General features: G+C 49.8%; 1 protein-coding gene across 9 annotated transcripts in view; it reads left to right on the forward strand.

Moving 5' to 3' along the window:
- APIP (APAF1 interacting protein) overlaps positions 1–18427 on the forward strand; it is a 1110572-nt gene that overhangs the window by 1025363 nt on the left and 66782 nt on the right. The window lies entirely within an intron of this gene.

Genomic DNA, 18427 nt, shown 5'->3' on the forward strand with positions numbered 1-18427 from the left:
TGAAAATTCACTGAGGGTACTTGTCGATTTTCGGATTTCTCGTGTCCTAAGGACATACTTTGCTTTGTTCCTGAAGGCTCCTTCAGGTCATTCATGCACAACGTTTTGAATCACAAAACTGAACTCGGTTGCTTAGGCATTCCCTTTCGCAAAATAAGTGTTGCAACGATATGAAACTAAACATCTCTATTCTAAATGCATGAGATACCCTTGGGTGAGAGACCACTTATGAGCATGCTATACAGTGGGGTTTGTTCGAAGATTGTGCCCAACTTACATTCCCCCAATGATGAAAGAGGAGATCCCAGCCCCTGCAAGGGGCGCTCAAGGGACGTCCCACATAGCGGGACGCTCCTCTGGCTACCCCCTCCCCCTTTCTCACTACACCCACACCTCTCATCCTGGAGGCAGGGTTTTGGCCGTCTCCAGGGCGGGCACTTCCGCACCCCCCTGGGGACCGCATATAAGGCAGAGTGTGGCTGTTTAGGGCTGGGACTGGCCTCTTTGTTGTATGCTCTAATAACTTGTGACCTGTTTGCAAAAAAAATGTAAACTAGTGTCTGGCTATTTATCAACAGGTTAGGTTCAGGGTGTTTTCAGGACGTATCCTCCCCCCACGACAAAAGGGGTAGGAGGGTGCCAATGGAGGCTGACGCCGCTATGCATAGTGAGGAAAAAATTGCTTTAGTCAACAGCCCACACATTTTCAGCAGCCAAATGCAGCACATAAATAACAAATGTAATTCCACCTCCACAACCACCTGGTCAGAATGTCACTCAAACTCGCCCATTGTAAGAAGCTCACTGCTTCACTTCAAATCTGATTTCTTATCGTTTGTGATCAAAAGAGCTTGTTCCTTCCTGTATGTATATAAACGTGGACCCCTTGCTCACTATTCTTAGAGAGGCACAGATCCACCCTACTGATGAGGTCCAACCAGACCAAAACACGTGTCTGGGGTTTCTGTTGGTACTCTTGTTCAGAGGAGAATTGCCTAGCATTTCGGTGATGGACTGCCCCAGGGCAGGACAAAGACTGATATGTTTGGGATATTTCTTCTCTGTGAAAGATAGTGAGCTAAAGACTCTGGGTAAGTCTCTCGTAACCAGGACTAATGTCTGGTAGAGGGACTCCCAGGACCCCCCCCCCTTGTGTATAAACGGATGAAATAAAATAAATAAAAATGTTTTGACCAATCCAAGGCAGTAGTTCAGCTTTTCTTGACATTTCTAGGATTGACCTTTCACCGTTTCAGAAGAATAGTTACCTTAGTTTAATGTGTATTCTTCAATGATTAACAGAACTCCTTCTCTTTAACAGTATTTCAGAGAGATGGCAATTTAAATGGGGCTAAATGGTTAATAACCCCAAGCTCCATTTTGTGTATACGATCTTGTGCATTTTACACCTTAGCATGAAATTGCTGCAACAGCTGAGGCACAGTGGGAGCACATGGACGGATGTGCTGGTAGATTGTTTAGGCATGATGGGTTCCTTCCATTACTGTGTTGAAGCCAGCTGGCATGTTTGGTTAGACAAAATGACTGAGACCACCGTTTTGGGCTATTTTGGAAATCTTCGTAGGTTTACATTTAAGTGATGTCTAGCTATTTTATTTTCTCCAGAACAGCACATCCGGGCTGCTCCACACACGCACAAAATATGCATGTTTCTATTTGATTTTACACAATGAAGTTCATAGGAAGTTCATTGTTGATGTAACTGACTAAAGAAATAGTCCTGACCTTCTCTAACAGAACATCCTCCGACTTTGAGGGGCATGGCTTAGCAGTACCATGCTAGATCTGTACACTTCCAATTGGCCTACCAATATGACAAAATCTCCACCTGCAATGGACCTCTTTGTCATCTGTAATGGGCTTGGTGTGGTGACTAAAACCCACATAACCCCCATTCCAGTTCAAGAATACCTTGCCATCGTTTGTGAAATGTCACTTGCCATTGGGTGGGTGTGGGTTCTGTGCAGAGACTAAGTCACAGCTGCAGATCCTTATGCGCTTGCTGATTCCTGTCAGCCAATCATATTAGTGTGCAGCTCTTGCCGCACCATATTCACAATCAGGACTGGGGTGCTGCTCTGCCTATGATAAATGCACGGCCAGCACTTATGGGAAAGCATACTGTTTTACAGTCCTGCCCCCCCCCCCATTTTTTGCACTTTAACTCAACCTCATTGATACTTTGTTTTTCCCCTTTTAATTCCAGCTTTTGCTGCAGTCTCTACTTTGTTGTTTGTGGGAAAGTGTCAGTGAAGGTGGACGCGGGGAGTCTGGAATGGAGGATGGGGGAGGAGGTGATGCTGAATCGATTAAGGATAGGGCATGTGGGGCTGAAAGACTGTCTGTATCAAGTGGGGAAGCGTGAGATGAGGGATTGTGCGGTGTGTGGGGTGTCTGTGACTGTGGGACATTTTCTGCTTAGATGTGAGAGACATGTTGAGGAGAGAGAATTGATGAGGGTTCGGTTATCTGCGCTGGGTGTGGCTGAGCTGAGTGGGAAGGCTTTGCTGGGAGGTGACGGGGTGAGAGGCAGGATGAGGAACAGTGTGATGTTGGGAGGAGTTGTGAGTTTATGTGAGAAAAGTATTGATTGATTGGTGGGTCTGGTGCACATCATCCTTTAGGATGGGGAAGCACCTGCGTGGGTCCGCCCACGCACCCGTTAATTAAGAAGAAGAAGAAGAAGAAGAAGAAGAAGACTTTCTCTTCCCTCAATCAGTCTTATTTCGACCTTATACTCTAAGAAATTTTAATTAGTTGCCATATTGTTGGTTATTTCGCTCCGTTTGATATCATTTTCGCACTTCATTAAGCATGTGTTTTCCATGTTTACTCGATCAATATTGTCTTTATTATTTCTACTTTTCAATTTTTATTAAATTCAACTCTTTCTAAAACTTGAGTCTCCATGCGACTTATGGGCATTGTAACATTCTTGCTGTATGTAAATGAGTATTGTTACTGCTTTTCCAACACCAGTATCAGCACGAGGAGAAAGCCGCCACAGTGACAATTAAAGAAATAAGCACTGGTCACATAATGACTGCTAATTTGAGCATATGGGTGGCGTGGCCTAGTATATCCATTGTTGTTCAAAGAGGCACTGTTCATGCGCTAGTTTAAAATCATTGTTTTCGTTTTTATACGTTATTTGCAGTACATGGTTCTTTTGTTTGTCTTATGTTTTCATATTTGGGGCAACAGTTCTAGTAAATTCTCAAAATAAGACGCAATAGTTGACCAGTGAAATCTAACCTTCTATTTTAAGTGTACTTGCAATTCTAAGGATGCAGTTATCATGGGCAATGAACATTATAATTCGGTTCAGCATCAGGCCTCTAGCCAAACTTTCCCAGCATACTCGTTCTTCGACAGTCAATACCTGGCCTGGTCTTCCTTTGTTCATAGTAGGGTTGTACCGAATAGCACATTGTGAAAAAGTTACAATACCACCATTGCATCCAGGCCGTAATCCACCTGTGAGTAGGTCTGACAGGACCATTCCAAAGCGAGTCCCAAAACCCTGGATAGAGCAACTAGTTAGAATCTACAGGATCCCAACAAAACATGATATTTGGGACTGCATCTCCCAAGATGCATACGGTTTAGCGATCCAAAATCTAGAGTGGACTCAAGTGCCTTTCTATAATTCAGGAAAACATACGATATGGGGAAAAACAAGCACATCAAGAGACACCTTGGATTATATGCAATTTAATTCCAATATGTGTTGTGTGAAAATTCATTGATCAAACAACCAAGGTGCCTTGAACAGATTTTCAAAGGGAAAGGCCTAACTTATGCCAACCCCTTCTGCTCCCCTCATAAGCGCTTGTGAAGGAGAACGCTGTTCTCCCTCTCCTGCAGCTGCAACATTTAATAAGAGAAATACTTCCTGCCCCCTTACCAAGCAAAGGAACCCCGATTTTGCACAGGTGGTAACTTCGTTGTCCTGTCCCTTGGGATGGCCCGTTATCCAGCAGAAACCCACAAAGAGAACTTCTCTGTGGGAGGGAGGGGCAGCCAGGGAGCAGAGTAGCAGACAACTACCAGCTCCTGTACTGGAAACTAACCAAAAAATATCCAAGATGGCTTCAAGCTTTTTAAAGATGGCCTTGCCTTGTCTTGTAATCGGAAGCTAACTAATCGATTAAAAAGTTATCCTCAGCCAATGGGAAAAAGCTGAGGCTAAAAAGCTGTGTCTTATGGGCTGGGAGATGAGGAGTTTGATTAGGAAGCAGGACAGCACAGATCAGTGGAGCACCCAGAAGAGGTGTCTGCTCCAGTGATGGGGTGAAGAGCACCCTTGTCTACAAAAGAGATGTCTGTCCCAGTGAGTGGAAGAGGAGCACCCTGAACGCCAGAAGAAGGGCGTGCTCCAGCGAGGGAGAGAAGAGCCCCTCTAAACCCCAAATGGTGTCTGCCCCAGTGAGTGGAGGAAGAAGCTCTCCACCCCAGAAGAGGGATGTACTCCAGTGAGGGGTAGAAGAGCCCCCAAACTAGAAGAAGGCTGCTCCTGTGAGGAAGTGGTGAGCTCCTGGGACTCCAGAAAAGAGGGGTGGGCTACAGTGGAAGGGAGGAGAGCCCATTGAGACCAAAAGAATGAGCCCAAGAGAAGGGCGGCGTAAGAAGTAGAGAGTTACTTTGACTGTAGAAGAGGGGATTTGCAAAAAAAGTGGAAAGCCCCTAGATCTCTCTCCTCTGCAAGTGTCTCCCTCTGCAATGGCCTCCCTGCCCCTCTCAGACTTGAGCCAAGTCACCTGAAGTTTCGGAAGCGGCTCAAAACGTACCTCTTCTTTGCTTTCTCTCCCTCCCCTGCTGACCTACCTGACCGACCTGTCTGCTGCACCGACTGGTTGCTTGGCTACCCTCAGAGTATCACTGGCACAACCCCCCCCCCCCCGTACCCCGTCTTCCACTTCTTGTTCTCGCACTTCTATGATCTGAATGACACAGTAAGATTGTTTGTCTTGTCTTCCTCTGTCTTTCCCTCCCTTGTCTTGTTGCACCTAGAAACACTTGTGTACAGGTGTGTTATAAATTACTTGTATCCTATCTAGAATCCAAACGAGGGTTGTGTTACAGTGAAGAGAGAGAGTGAGGAGTGCAGTATATCATTTGGAGAGTGAGCAGGGCACTATATCACTCGGTGTGGAATAGTGAAAAGGGGCTTATATCCCCGCAAGTGGAATGGTAAGCAAAGCACCATACTGCCTAGTTACAGGAACAGAGGGCGGAAAGTCCCTTGGCCCCAGAAGAGGGGAATGGGTAACTGAGAAAAGCAGAGTCCCAACGAAGGGCAGGACGTTTTGGACACTTGGCAAATGCACGAAGACTTAAATCCTGATGAGGCAGATGCCTTTTGGACCCCACAAGACGTGCTAAGGACTGAATGCTAGAGTGACCTAAACAGGGCATTTTCCAGTCTGCAACTTTCTGAATGCCTTTTTTGTGGTCTTTGATTTATAATTCTGAGTTTAAGGCCCATGTCTCCAAGAATCTTTATTATAGCCACCCTAAAACAATTTCCATGCAATAGTCTTCTGTTTTACTTTTGTTTAATAAAACCCTTCAAACATTTTCTGGTGTCAGTAGTTATCTGTTCCGTTGGCCATGTGATGATATTTAGCATTCAACTGAATATTGAATAATTTGTTAAATATTCGGCCAAGTATGAAGCTGAACAGTTTTATTTAAATATTTTCCAAACTTTACAAACATACATTGCTTTAAAACCACTATTTTAAATGTGTTCTCACGTTTAATTCATTTCTGTTCATTTCAATCAGCAACCTTTCAATCCCTTCCCTTCTCTGAAAGAAGCTTGTCTGACCATCTCTAGTCTAGAACTGTAGTGTCACCCCCCCCCCCGACTCTCCTACCCTCTCTCGCACTCCTGTGGCACCAAAACCCACCGAACGCCAACAGAGACTGGCCCTCTCCCTCGACCCTCCATTCCTCACCACTTCTCCCTCGATCCAACCTCCCAGTCTTTCCCACCCCTACTTCCAGAACCTCTCCTCCCCCTCTCCCAGCCTCCACCCTGCCTGCCGTCTTTACTTCTCACCCAGTACACCTAAACCCTCTGCGCCCTCCAGACTCGAACCAGAAACAACCCGCCCCAACCCACACACACCTACTGCTCCACCCACCACCCTCCCAATCCCCCCTGATCCTCCCACCTCATCTCTCACATATCTACCACCACCTGTCTACTCTTCCCGCACCCCATCGACTTAACCCCCTCACCCGACACTCAAAGTGCACAGGCATCCAGTCCCCTGCGACGCCTCCCCCCCTAAACCAGTCTCAACCACCCAGAATCATCCTACCACATCCCCCACCTCATCGGGCACCCATGTCCACCATGCACTGCCTGCGATGAGCGTCACGAAAACCACCTCCCCTCACCAAGTCACATGCATCCTTTTTAACGCCTGCTTCGTAGCAAGAAACGGACACAGCGTCTTTGACCACATATCCTCTGACAGTCCCGACCTCATTTTCATCACGAAACCTGGTTCTCTGACAAATTTGCGCCAATCGTGCACAAGGTCTTCCCTGCTGGCTACTCGCTTATCACCCACAATAGACCCTCCAGAGGTGGCAGAGTCGCTATCCTCTACATACCCCATTTCTCTGTCCCACTTGTCGAATCCCAGACATGCAACGCCTCCTGCAAATCCCTTCTGGTAAAACTCTTGCCATCATCGACTTTCACCCTAAATGACTCAATAGCTACCATTCAGGTAAATCACCTCTCTCTTACTCTCCTGGGAGATTGCAATATCTGGTTTGATATGCCCAACAACCCCATGACCCATCCCCTGGTCGCCAGTCTTGATGCACTCAGCCTCTGCCAACATACCACTGATCCAACTCACTCAGGTGGGCACACCCGTGACGCGATTTTCAGCTCCTATGACCTGATCTCTATATTCCCGACCTAGCTGAAGCCCTGCTACTTTGTCCCCCTGCACCACTGTCCTGTGGCAGACCCTTACCGATCGAATCCTTCGACTCTTGGCTTAAAGAATCACTAATTCCTCTCGCGCCCCGCAACCTCACGCAAAGGACCGGCCCCCAAATGGTTCACACCGCACCTGAGGATATTCAAAAAACAAAATAGCACTCTTGAATGCAAATGGCGAGCATCTAAAACCGATCTCAGCAGATCCATATTCGCCTTCCACCACCGTAACTACAAATCAGAGTTCCGAAAGGCCAAAAAAGCCTATTACAATAAAGAAATTCTGAACTGTGGCAGCAGCAAAGAACTCCACAAGATAATCTCTGAATTTGTGAAACCTTCTTGCACCTCTGCCCAATCCACTCCCACACAACCACTCTGCAACTCCTGCTCCCTTTAAAATAGGCATGTCACGCTGCTCCTAAAAAAGCCATCACCTGACCCCCTGGAACCCAAGAATTACAGGTTAATCTCCAACTCCAGATTTCTCGCAAAACTCATTGACCGGACCGCATACTCCCTGCTCAACTGCTTTGTAGAATCCAACAAACTCCTCGACCCCGGTCAGTCAGGCTTCAGACCTCGACGTGGAACAGAAACCACTCTGATCTCAATCTGTGATGATCTCAAGGTCACGGCATATTCTGAGGGTTGTGCAGCGCTGATTCTCCTCGATCTGTTTGCAGCCTTTATTTATTAATTTTATTTATTTATTTCAATTTTTATAAAGCGCCACATGCCCTTGGGCCTCAGGATGCACAAAAACAAAACAAAACGAAACAACAAAGACCTAAAAGAAGAGTCATTCCAGAGGTCCGTGGAAGCAAAGATGGACGAGCATTAGTCGGACTAAGATTGAATAGGTGGGTTTTAATGGCTTTTTTGAATGAAGTGAGATTGTTAGATGCATGGGGACAGGAAGAGAATTCCAGAGAAGAGGTGCCTGAACGTCAAAGCTGGTTCTGTCAAAAAGAGCCAATTTGAATCTTGGTTGAACAAAAGTGGGTGCCAATGATGACCGAAAGTTTCTGGTTTGAATATTAAGCTTGGCACGATCAGATAGATATGCAGGATACCGTTAACCAGTCAATCCTCCTTGACCACCTCCACTCCCTAGGAATCCGTGGCTTGGCACACAAATGGATTGCCTCTTTCCTCAGCAACGGGAAACAAATCGCCTTCCTCTCCCTTTTTGTCTCAGCTGCTCGCCCTGTGAGCACTGTAGTACCCAAAGGTGCATGCCTCTTTGCTCTCCTTTTCAACCTCTATCTAACCACTCTACCAGGAATCATCTGCACGCGCAACGATACCCAAATTATCCTATGAATCCCCAAGACGGGGACCGACCCACGTCCTGACCTTGAAGCTTGTCTCTGTGATATTGACCGATGGATGACAAGTAACCACCTCCTCTTGAACCCTGTGAAAACAGAAATCATGGTGTGCACTAGTACTGCCTTTTTCCCACAACTGCTCCCGTGGCCACCCTCCCTTGGCCCACCATATTCAAAAACCTAGCCTGCACTATGGACTCAGGCCTAACCCTCTACCGTCGGATCAATAATGTTTCAAAATGCTCTCACTACCACCTCAAACTTCTAAGACGCATTTTTCACCAACCTCTCCTACACCAAGAGACTCATCGCTGTAATGTCTATTGTTATGTCGAGACTGGACTACGCCAACTCCTTATACCTGGGAGCACCGGCATACCAATTCCCCAAACTCCAAAGAGCCAAAAACTCTGTCGCCAAACTCCTCCTCGCCCTGGGACACGAGACCACATCTCACCCGCTCTCCGAACCCTCCAATGGCTCCCGGTCGGACGAAGGGCCACCTTCAATACCCTATGCATTACCCACCGAGCAGTGCACAAGAGCGTCCCAAGGTACCTACCAAGAGAAGATAATACCCTACCTCCCATCTCGCACCCTAAGATCAAGCTCTGCCCTCTTTTCAAACCTCCAATTTTGTTAGGATTGGGGGATCTGCCTTCTCAACTTTGGCACCAACTCTATGGAACTCACTCCCCTCTCACATTCGACACACCTAAGACTACATGGCCTTCTGCAAGGCTCTAAAAACCTGCCTTTTCCCATAATGCCGACTAAGAACATGTAAGGCTGCTGAGACTCTGCAACCAAATGACAAATGTTCAAAGATATCCGAGCGATGACGACACCGAATGCACCTATTTAGACACAAATAAGTTTACCCTGGTCGCAGCACTCGCAAACGCCCACTTGGTATCCGGAAAGTGAGCACGTTTAATCAAAACCTCCTCTCAGACACTCGCCTCTCCTATCGCTATGCTCACTCTACTCTACACCAAAACACAATTAGGGCACAGCTACACCCCTCGATCAATTCGGCCTAGCTGCTCACATACAAACAATACATCATGAACACCCCAACATTCTGATAAAACACAGCTATAACCCACGATAATTGGCCTAGCTGCACACATGCATACTGCACAGGCCCAACGCAGCCATAACCCAGTCTTGGTGTCCATCCTCCAGACTGCACACATTCAACTGATATCAAATACCACCACACCTAATGCTAGGATGCAGCTCCCATCAAGCAATCGCATCAGCTGCGCACATAATCAGTGCACCCAAACACCCTATGACACCTTACTCTCTCGACTGACTTGGACTGCGGTCCGCGAGGGCGTTCAAACTGCCATTGCTTTGAGGTCATACCAATGATATATAGAGCGCTATATAAATGCCAAATAAAATATCATCTTTATTGAAAGCATACGAGCAAGAAAAGAACATGTTCACAAGGAAAAAGGATGTTGTATATGCAAAACCAACGCCACTCAAAGTGGTAGCCTTTATGAATGCAGGGGTTTAGGTTGCAATGAATAAAATAAATATTTCAATTTTCTTTTAACCTTGTCGAATCACCTACATTGCAGTCTCTTTTTAGTTGCATGGCAGTTTAGATGTAAACTGAGCTTTGCCCATTCCTTGCAGCTCAATATCAGATGCATAAATGTCTTCTGTCTGCTCTTCCAGGACACTTGTCGACGGTGTATTTGAGATGAGAGGACTCTCTCTACCTGCTATTTGTCCCCCCAAATATGCTTAACAAGAAATTAAGGTTAGAGCAGAGACTATCACAGCTAGGAATGCCTGACGTGACACGTCTACATAAACCCTCTCTCTAAGAAGGCATTTGCCTTTTGGGCAGTCTATCTATTACACCCAATCTCAATCCATGTCCAGTTACCCCACCTCCCTTCTACCACATTGGAGGTTGAAAGTCTTTATGGATTTCTAAAAATGTTTCTCACTCTTCAACATTCCACCCCACAACTCCATCAGATCTAGTGTGCTCTCTCACTCGCTCCCTCTCTTTCCCTCTTTCTCTTTCCCTCTTTCTCTTTCCCTCTTTCTCTTTCTCTTTCTTTCTCTTTCTTTCTCTCTCTTTTTCTTTCTTTCCTTTTCTCTTTCTCTTTCTTTCCCCCTTTCCCTTTCCCTCTCTTTCTCTTTCTTGCTCTTTCTTTCTCTCTTTCTCTCCCTTTCTCTTTCTTTCTCTCTCTATCTCCTCCTCCTCTTCTCTCCCCCTCTCTCCTTTTCCCGCCTTCTCTCTCTCTATCTCTTCTCTCTCTCTATATATACACAGAAAAGTGCTCTCATCTTTCACACATTTCCTGTTGGGTCAGAGCGGCATGTATTGATATTCAAGAGATTATCCAGTAAACCAGCTTTCCCAAGAGGCATCTTGCACTGCTTGGTATGTTGGACTCGGCCCAGCCATACTGACCCGGAAGAGGCCATTTGTTGGAAGTCTTCTGGTTCCCAAACACCTTTACCCTCGTACCAATTTTGAGAACATAGCATAGCTCTCTGACTCTGTCCTATACAAATGGAGTCCTCACACTACTCTTACGTCCCGTCCCCTTTCCTCCATACTGTATGGGCATCCCTTCCAAGGGACGGGAGAAGGAACCTTTTTCACCTTTCAATTTAGAAAGGTGCGCAGGGGCGCGGCCCAGGGAGCATGCGCTGCCCTGACTCCACCCTCCAGTGCCACACCCCAGTCCCCTTTCCCGCGTCGACGGGAATGGGCCGAATTCACCAGCGCTCCTGGGTTTGGCTTCGGCCATGTAATTCTATGCACGGATACTTCTGTCTTTTTGGTCTTTTCTATCATTCAGGTACTCGGTCCTCAGGCGTCATGCTCCTCACTGGCGCATGTCGACTTCTACAGGTTTCAGCAGGTGTCCATCCTGCAATGGGCTCTTCCAAACTTCAGATCCCCACGCCCTCTACCTACGTTGCCTTGGCCCAGACCATGGTTGGCAAGCATGTTCGGCGCATGACTCGCTGTTCTTGAAGGCGCTGAAGAACAGACTAGCCAGGTGGAGGGAGCTCTTCCAGAGGTCGCCTCCAGAGGATCTCAAGAACTTCATGAAGCACCCCGCAAGGGAGACTCCTTCCCAGGTACTCTCCCGCGTGGGAGGGACCGGCCAGGTCCTTCTACCGGCACGTGCACCGAGGCTGCTACAGCTACCGGCCTTCGGGTCGAGGGGACATCGGACCCTCCCGGGCGCAGTGTCGAGGGACCGGAAGGTTCTTTTTCCGGGTCTACACCCGAGGGGCTACGCCCTTTTTACCGGCACAATGGTCGAGGGGCTACCCCCTAACACCGGCAATACGTCCGAGCGGCTACACCCTAATACCGGCAATACCTCAGAGGGAGGAGCCTAAACGCAGCTCTACCAACCCCTGGGTCGAGGGTGCCACACCTACCGGGCCGAGACCCATGGAGCAGGGTAGGCGTCGCGACCCACACGCAAGAGTCTTGGACGAGACTGCAGCCAGCGGGCTGGGCAACACGTCGCAGGCACATGGCAGGCAGCTCGCCAAAATGGCCACCGCTCCAGAAAGGGGCACCCATCTGACGCCATTCCAGGAATTCGGCATAGAACAAGTGTCAAGGTGGGACTGGTCTCAACCAAGTACGTGGCCTACAGTCTACCCTTCATTTGCGCAGGGCAACCTTCCTGTGCGTCCATATGGACAGGGTATGCAGCGGCTCCAGCAGCCCCCCGCTACACTGTTGGCAGGCACCCTCTGCCACCTCTTTGGCCAGTGAGGAGGTGCTCTTCGAGAAGTTCCTCGGCCTCATGAGGTCACCTCAGATGGGGCTTATCATCAAAGACTCCATCAGGGAAGTCATTCCTGCCATGCTAGCGGCACCACAGACTCCTCCATCGGGCCCCCGGTGCAGCCGCCGCCTCCTCTGACTCCACAGCCAATTACGCAACCTCTGCCGCATCCTCCGCCTCCAGATCCGCAGGATACTGATGAGGAGGTCGATCCGGACACGCCATCCTTAGCCAGGGCCTTCCATGAACGTCTTGCTAGCTTGGCAGAGTACCTGGGCCTCCCCCAACAGGAGGTTGAACAGCCGGCAGAGGGGGTTCTGGCTGAAGTCCTCACAAGACGCCCTTCTGCCAACACGAGGATTCCACTGCAAGCCGATGTAGTCTCCCTGGCCAAGAAGGGTTGGCTCAAGCCCCACTTGGTCCAGCCGGTCAACCGATGCCTGGATGCCAAGTACAGGCAGATGGAGAGGGATGCACTCTTGCTCTCGACCCATCCTCAGCCACACTCCTCGGTGATCGCTGCCGCATCACTATACTCTAAGCCTCAGTCGTCCTCCGCCTCCTCCTCTGCGGCGCTGCTAGGCAAGGAGGAGAAGATCTTGGAGGCGTACGGCAAGAAGATCTACTTTGCCTCTTTGCACCTACGTCAAGCAACGGTTGTGGCGGGAAATTGCGGACTTCCTCCCAGAACTCCCCTCCCAATGCCAATCACGCTTTAAGGCGGGGCTAGCAGAAGCTAATCTCGTGGCGCATGACCTCATGGAATCCACAGTGGCTCATATCGATATCTCAGGCTGTGCCATCTGCATTGCCACGGACATGAGAACAGCCTGGCTCCGGGCAACGAAATTCAACCCGGATGTCCAGGAGCGCATTCTAGATCTACCGTTCAAGGGGGGGGGGGGGGAGGTGTGACATCTTCCACTCCTCTACGGATGAAGAGCTGGACAAGAAGAACAGCTCACAAATGGCAAAGTCTCTGTCCATTCTTACAAAGACCACGTCCAAATCGTACATCCAATCTCAGCCGGGCTCAGAAAAAGGTTGTACATATGGAGGGTTCCGCGGCTTCCAGGAACGCAGATCCAGGCAGCCGGACCGCTCGCCCTCTCAGAACCGGCGCAAACAATAAAAAGGGGGGGTGTAAGGGCTTTTTCCAGTTCTCCTCCTCAGCATCGGCCTCCGAGGGAAAGAAGGCATGACACACCCCTTTGGGTCCACGTGTCTCCAGTGGGGGGCAGGCATGCCCTCCATTCGCAATTCTGATGCCGGAATTTCGTGGCCCCCTGGATCCTCTCTGTAGTATCCATGGGGTACTGTCTTCCTATCCCAGCCTCTCCTCCCTCCTCCCCTCCACTCCTACAGGTTGGGACAACAACTATTTTGGCAGAGATCCGGTCACTCGTAGAGAGCCAGGCAGTGGAGGAAGTCCCAGCCTCCCAGCAAGTCTTTGGCTTCTACTCCAGGATGTTCGCCATTCAGAAGAAGAACCAGGCGGGCCTGAGAGTTGTGCTGGACCTATCCATCCTCAAACTCTCCCTACCCCTGGAAAAAATTCCAGATGGTTACACTAGCTTTTATAGCGGAGACATTGGACAGGGGAGACTGGATGTGCTCCCTGGACCTGAAGGAAGCGTACCTACATGTCCCGATTTGGCAGCCCCATCGTTCTTTCCTACGGTTCAGGATCATGGGTTAGCATTTCCAATATAAAGTCCTCCCATTTGGCCTCAACTCGGCCCCCAGGGTCTCTACCAGGCTCATGAACGCTGTGGCGGCCCTCACCAGAGAGCAGGGCCTCCACATCTACCCATAGCTCGTCGACTGGCTCGTCGGGGCTACATCCCCGGAAGCGGTTCGCCATTCTTCCCATGCCCTTATGAACACACTGCACGACCTGGGCTTCTCCCTCAACCTCAAGAAGTCACAGCTGCTCCCTACGCAGTCTGACATTCCTGCGCCGCATTTGGGACACATGCACCGAGAGGGTTTTCCCCTCGGAAGACTAAATCTCGGCCATCTAGAAGGCCGCCACCCACTTCCTCAGCAGATAGAGGACCTTGGCATGGTGCTACCAACATCTCCTGGGTCTACTGGCAGCGGTCCTGTTAGCCGTTCCGCACAGGAGACTAAAGATGAGAAGGATTCATCTGCACTACGCGGCCTCATGGAATCAGGAGCGGGGCTCGCAATCCGAGATGATCAACGTTCCTCTTTCCACCCGGACCTAACTTTGTGGTCCATGGACAGCAAGCTACGGACAGGCAAGCCCTTTCGGCTGCCCTCCCCGCAGGCAACCATCACCACAGACTCCTCGCTCGAGGGCTGGGGAGCCACACTGGACGATCTCTCGGTCCATGGCACCTGGACTCGACCGGCACAGGAATACAACATCAACTGGTTGGAGCTGAATGCCATCTAGCTAGTGCTCAGAGCATTCCTACCACTTCTCAAGGGAAAGGCTGTCCTCATCCAGACAGACAACTCGACCAGCAGGGAGGCACCAGATCCCATCCTCTGCAGACTGGTGATCAGCATGTGGGAATGGTCCCTGGAAAACAACATTTATCGCTCGGCAGTCCACCTCCCGGGGGAATCCAACCTGGAGGTGGACAGGCTCAGCAGGCTGGGAGCGGACAATTACGAGTGGCAGCTAAATGACCTCATTATTCAGGAGATCTTCAATAGGTGGAGTCATCCCCAAGTGGATCTCTTTGCCACCTGGCACAACAAGAAGTGCCCCCAGTTCTCATCCTGGCTGGGTCAGGGTCCTGGCTCTCTGTGCGATGCATTTTACCTCCAGTGGACCGGCATGAGGGCCTACGCCTTTGCACCTACTCCCCTGATCTACAGGGTAATTTGCAAGATCAAGGAATCCCGCCGACTCCTCATTCTGATAGCTCCATGGTGGCCGGCCAGGCCATGGTTTTCGGAGCTACTCAGCCTCTCAGAGGTGCCCCTGATACACCTTCCGACAGGCCCTGCACATCTTCTGGCGCAGCAGGGGGGCAGAATCGTCCACCCCGCGCCAGGGAAACTAGCCCTCACAGCGTGGTATCTGAGCAGGTAACGCTTTGGCACATTAACCTCACAAGCCAATCTGGAGATCATACAGCCAGGAGCAAAGCCACCAGGGCCCAGTACAAAAGCAAATGGACCAGATTCCACCACAAAAGCAAATGGACCAGATTCCACCACTGGGCAGACTCCAAGGGAATTGACCACTTGGTATGCAATTTGGACAACGTGCTCTCCTTTTCAGCACACCTCGCTCATTCGGGCATACAAGTGGACACCTGCCGTACATACCTTGCAGCCATCGTGGCTTACAGGAACTCTGAGGTAGGCATTTTTTCCTCCTCCAACCCTATCGTCAAACATCTGACCGGTCTCGCTAGGCTCTACCCGCCCGTCAAGAGATCGCACCCCGTGTTGGATCGTGGCGCACAAACCATTTGACCCAATGGTGTCCTCGGACATTAGGCTGATCACCATCAAGACGGCCTCACTAGTTGGACTTACCTCGGCTTGCAGAGTCAGCGAGATCCAGGTGCTGATTGCCTCTGAACCATATACCAGCTTTCACAAGGACAAGGTAGTCGTGCAGACGCACCCGGCATTTCTGCCCAAGATTCCATCTGCATTTCACTTGAACAAAGAAATTGTCCTTCCTACGTTCTTTCCGATCCCAAGGATGAAGCACAGAGAGTGCTGCACTGCCTGGATGTCAGGCGTGCCCTAAAGTTCTACTTGGACAGTGTCAGACTCCAGTCTTCAGGCTCAGGAGTGGCACGAACCAACCACATCCCCTCAGCAGTCTGGGCACTTGCAAGTCTGACCTTATTCAAGTTACCGAGACTCCAGCGGGGAAAGAGGGTTAGGGACTCGATGGTTGGATAGGTTCAATTGTAGGGTAAGCGGTGAGAGGGTTAGGTGAGGGGAAGTGGACAGGGAGGGGAACATCGGACAAAACATTCAATATACATTCACAAGAAACAGTGTATACATATACAGCAGTGAGTTATAGAAGATGGAAATAGACTTAGTTCGGGGGTGAGTACTGGCCTCCTGCCTGCGCACTCTCTGGTCCGGTTGTAATCTGGAGCGTATTACTGCTGCAAGAGAGCATGGAGTTACAACCGTGTGTGTACACACACACACGCACACACGCACACGCACACACACGCACACGCACACACACGCACACACACACACACACACACGTACACACACGTACACACACACACACACACACACACACACACACACACACACACTTTAGTTTGTGCGCAGTTTAATTCAGTCAACAAACAACGCGGTGTCGCTGCGTGTGGCCCCGCACTGTACTGATGAAGCCACAGGGTCGATCCGCCTATAAACCAAGGAAGCGCAGTGTCGGCCACATGTGGCTTGCAGCGGCTCGAGCACTCTGCTCTACAATATTTCCCCACGTGGCTATTGCCATGCAAACATCATGCACTGCACTGGGTTTGGGATTTCCCCAGGGTTACACGCGCGATATGCCAGGTTCGCGATGCAATGCCCGATCGTGACTTAGCTTTTGTTTGGCAAGGGGGTCAGTAAATGCGGGCGGAGTCCCCCAACTGCCTTCCTGGACCTGCGTGGTGGCTTCACCATACGTCCCCCCAGCGCGAGCGCTACTTAGCTTTTCTTGGCAAGGGGCCAGAATGGGAGCTGGTTGGGACGTGGCCCCTCATGCTGATCCCCGACCTCGGAGCTCTTCCGAACACGTCTTCTCCTGCCGGGAGCTTAAGCACAAGCCCCGTGCCTGGGTTTTCTTTGTGCGCACGCGCACGCAAGTCCCGCCCCTCTTGGGCTTGGTCTTGTAGTTCTGTGCCCAGGGGGATCTGGGTAATGAAGTCTTTACTGCCATTCTCCTGCAAATGGAACATAACAGTCTCCTGTGAGGAAGTAGTCTGTTTCTAATGTTGCTAGCCCCTGCTAACCTTGGAGTCTTTAAGTTTTGGTCCCCCTCTGGGTTCATACTGGAAGGATTCATGTCTTGCCTCCTGACAGTACTCCCTAACCTCTCTCCCCCACCCACCCCCCGCACAGAAGGATCTGGGTTTTGGTTTAGTTGGATGATTTTGATGAAATTCCTTTATCAACCTGGCAGCTTGCACATTACTCTCAGGCTCCCAGGATCGCTCCTCCGGACCATACCCCACCCAGTCTACCAGATAGTACAACCCATCCCGTTTTCGTTGGGAATTCAGGATGGCCTTCACCTCATACTCCGGATAACCTTCAACTAGAATGGGGGGGTCGCACGTGGGGTGTATTTTCATTTGACTGGGTAGGTTCAGCCTCACTGCCACTGGATTGATTATTGCGGTTATACTAAATGGCCCTAAGTACCGTGGTTGAAGCTTACGAGGACCCGGTAACTTAATGTTTCGCGTGGAGAGCCAAACTCGATCGCCACATTTGTATTGGGGTCCCTTTCTACGCTTCCTGTCAGCGTACATTTTATAAGTACTCTTGGCCACTTCCAAATTTTGCTGTATTTTTGACCAGACTTGTTGTGTTGGGCATGTCGTCCAATTACAGTGGGTAGGTTGTCTTGTGGTGAGTTGACGGCCATGGGCAATACCCTTGGATGATAACCGTATACCCCATAAAAAGGTTTATACTTTGTTGACATGTGCACCGTGTTATTGTAGGCAATCTCTGCTAACCACACGTACTGGACCCAGGATGACTCTGCACTTGTGGTGTAACAATGCAGATACTGCTCTAAGCCTTGATTCACCTTTTCCGTCTGTCCGTCTGTCTCTGGGTGATAACCAGAGGACAGACTCACATCCATTCCTATCAACTGGCAAAAAGCCCGCCAGAACCGCGAGGTGAATTGTGGACCACGATCGGTAATGACTCGAGTTGGTAATCCATGTAATCGTACTATGTTTTGCAAAAACAGTTCCGCTACTTCCCCTGCCGTGGGCACTCCCTTACATGGAATGAAGTGGCTCATTTTACTTAAGGAGTCGACTACCACTAAAATGGAAGTATAATCCTGAACTGGCGGCAAGTCCACAATTAGGTCCATGGTAACTGTGTGCCATTGTGGTGGGGGAGTGGGTAAAGGTTGTAAGAAGCCTGCTGGCCTCTGATGACTTGCCTTTTGTCTGCCACATATGGCACATTCAGCGACATATACCCGCCCATCACAGTGGAGAGTCGGCCACCAGTAGTGCCGTGCGATATTCTGCTGAGTTTTGGCAACGCCCGGATGACCAGCGGTTACTGCATCATGACACCATTGTAAGTCCTCCTTTCTGAGCGCC

The sequence above is a fragment of the Ambystoma mexicanum genome, chromosome 11 (assembly GCF_040938575.1).
Source record: "Ambystoma mexicanum isolate Mex_15411 chromosome 11, UKY_AmexF1_1, whole genome shotgun sequence".
Classification (NCBI taxonomy): domain Eukaryota; kingdom Metazoa; phylum Chordata; class Amphibia; order Caudata; family Ambystomatidae; genus Ambystoma; species Ambystoma mexicanum.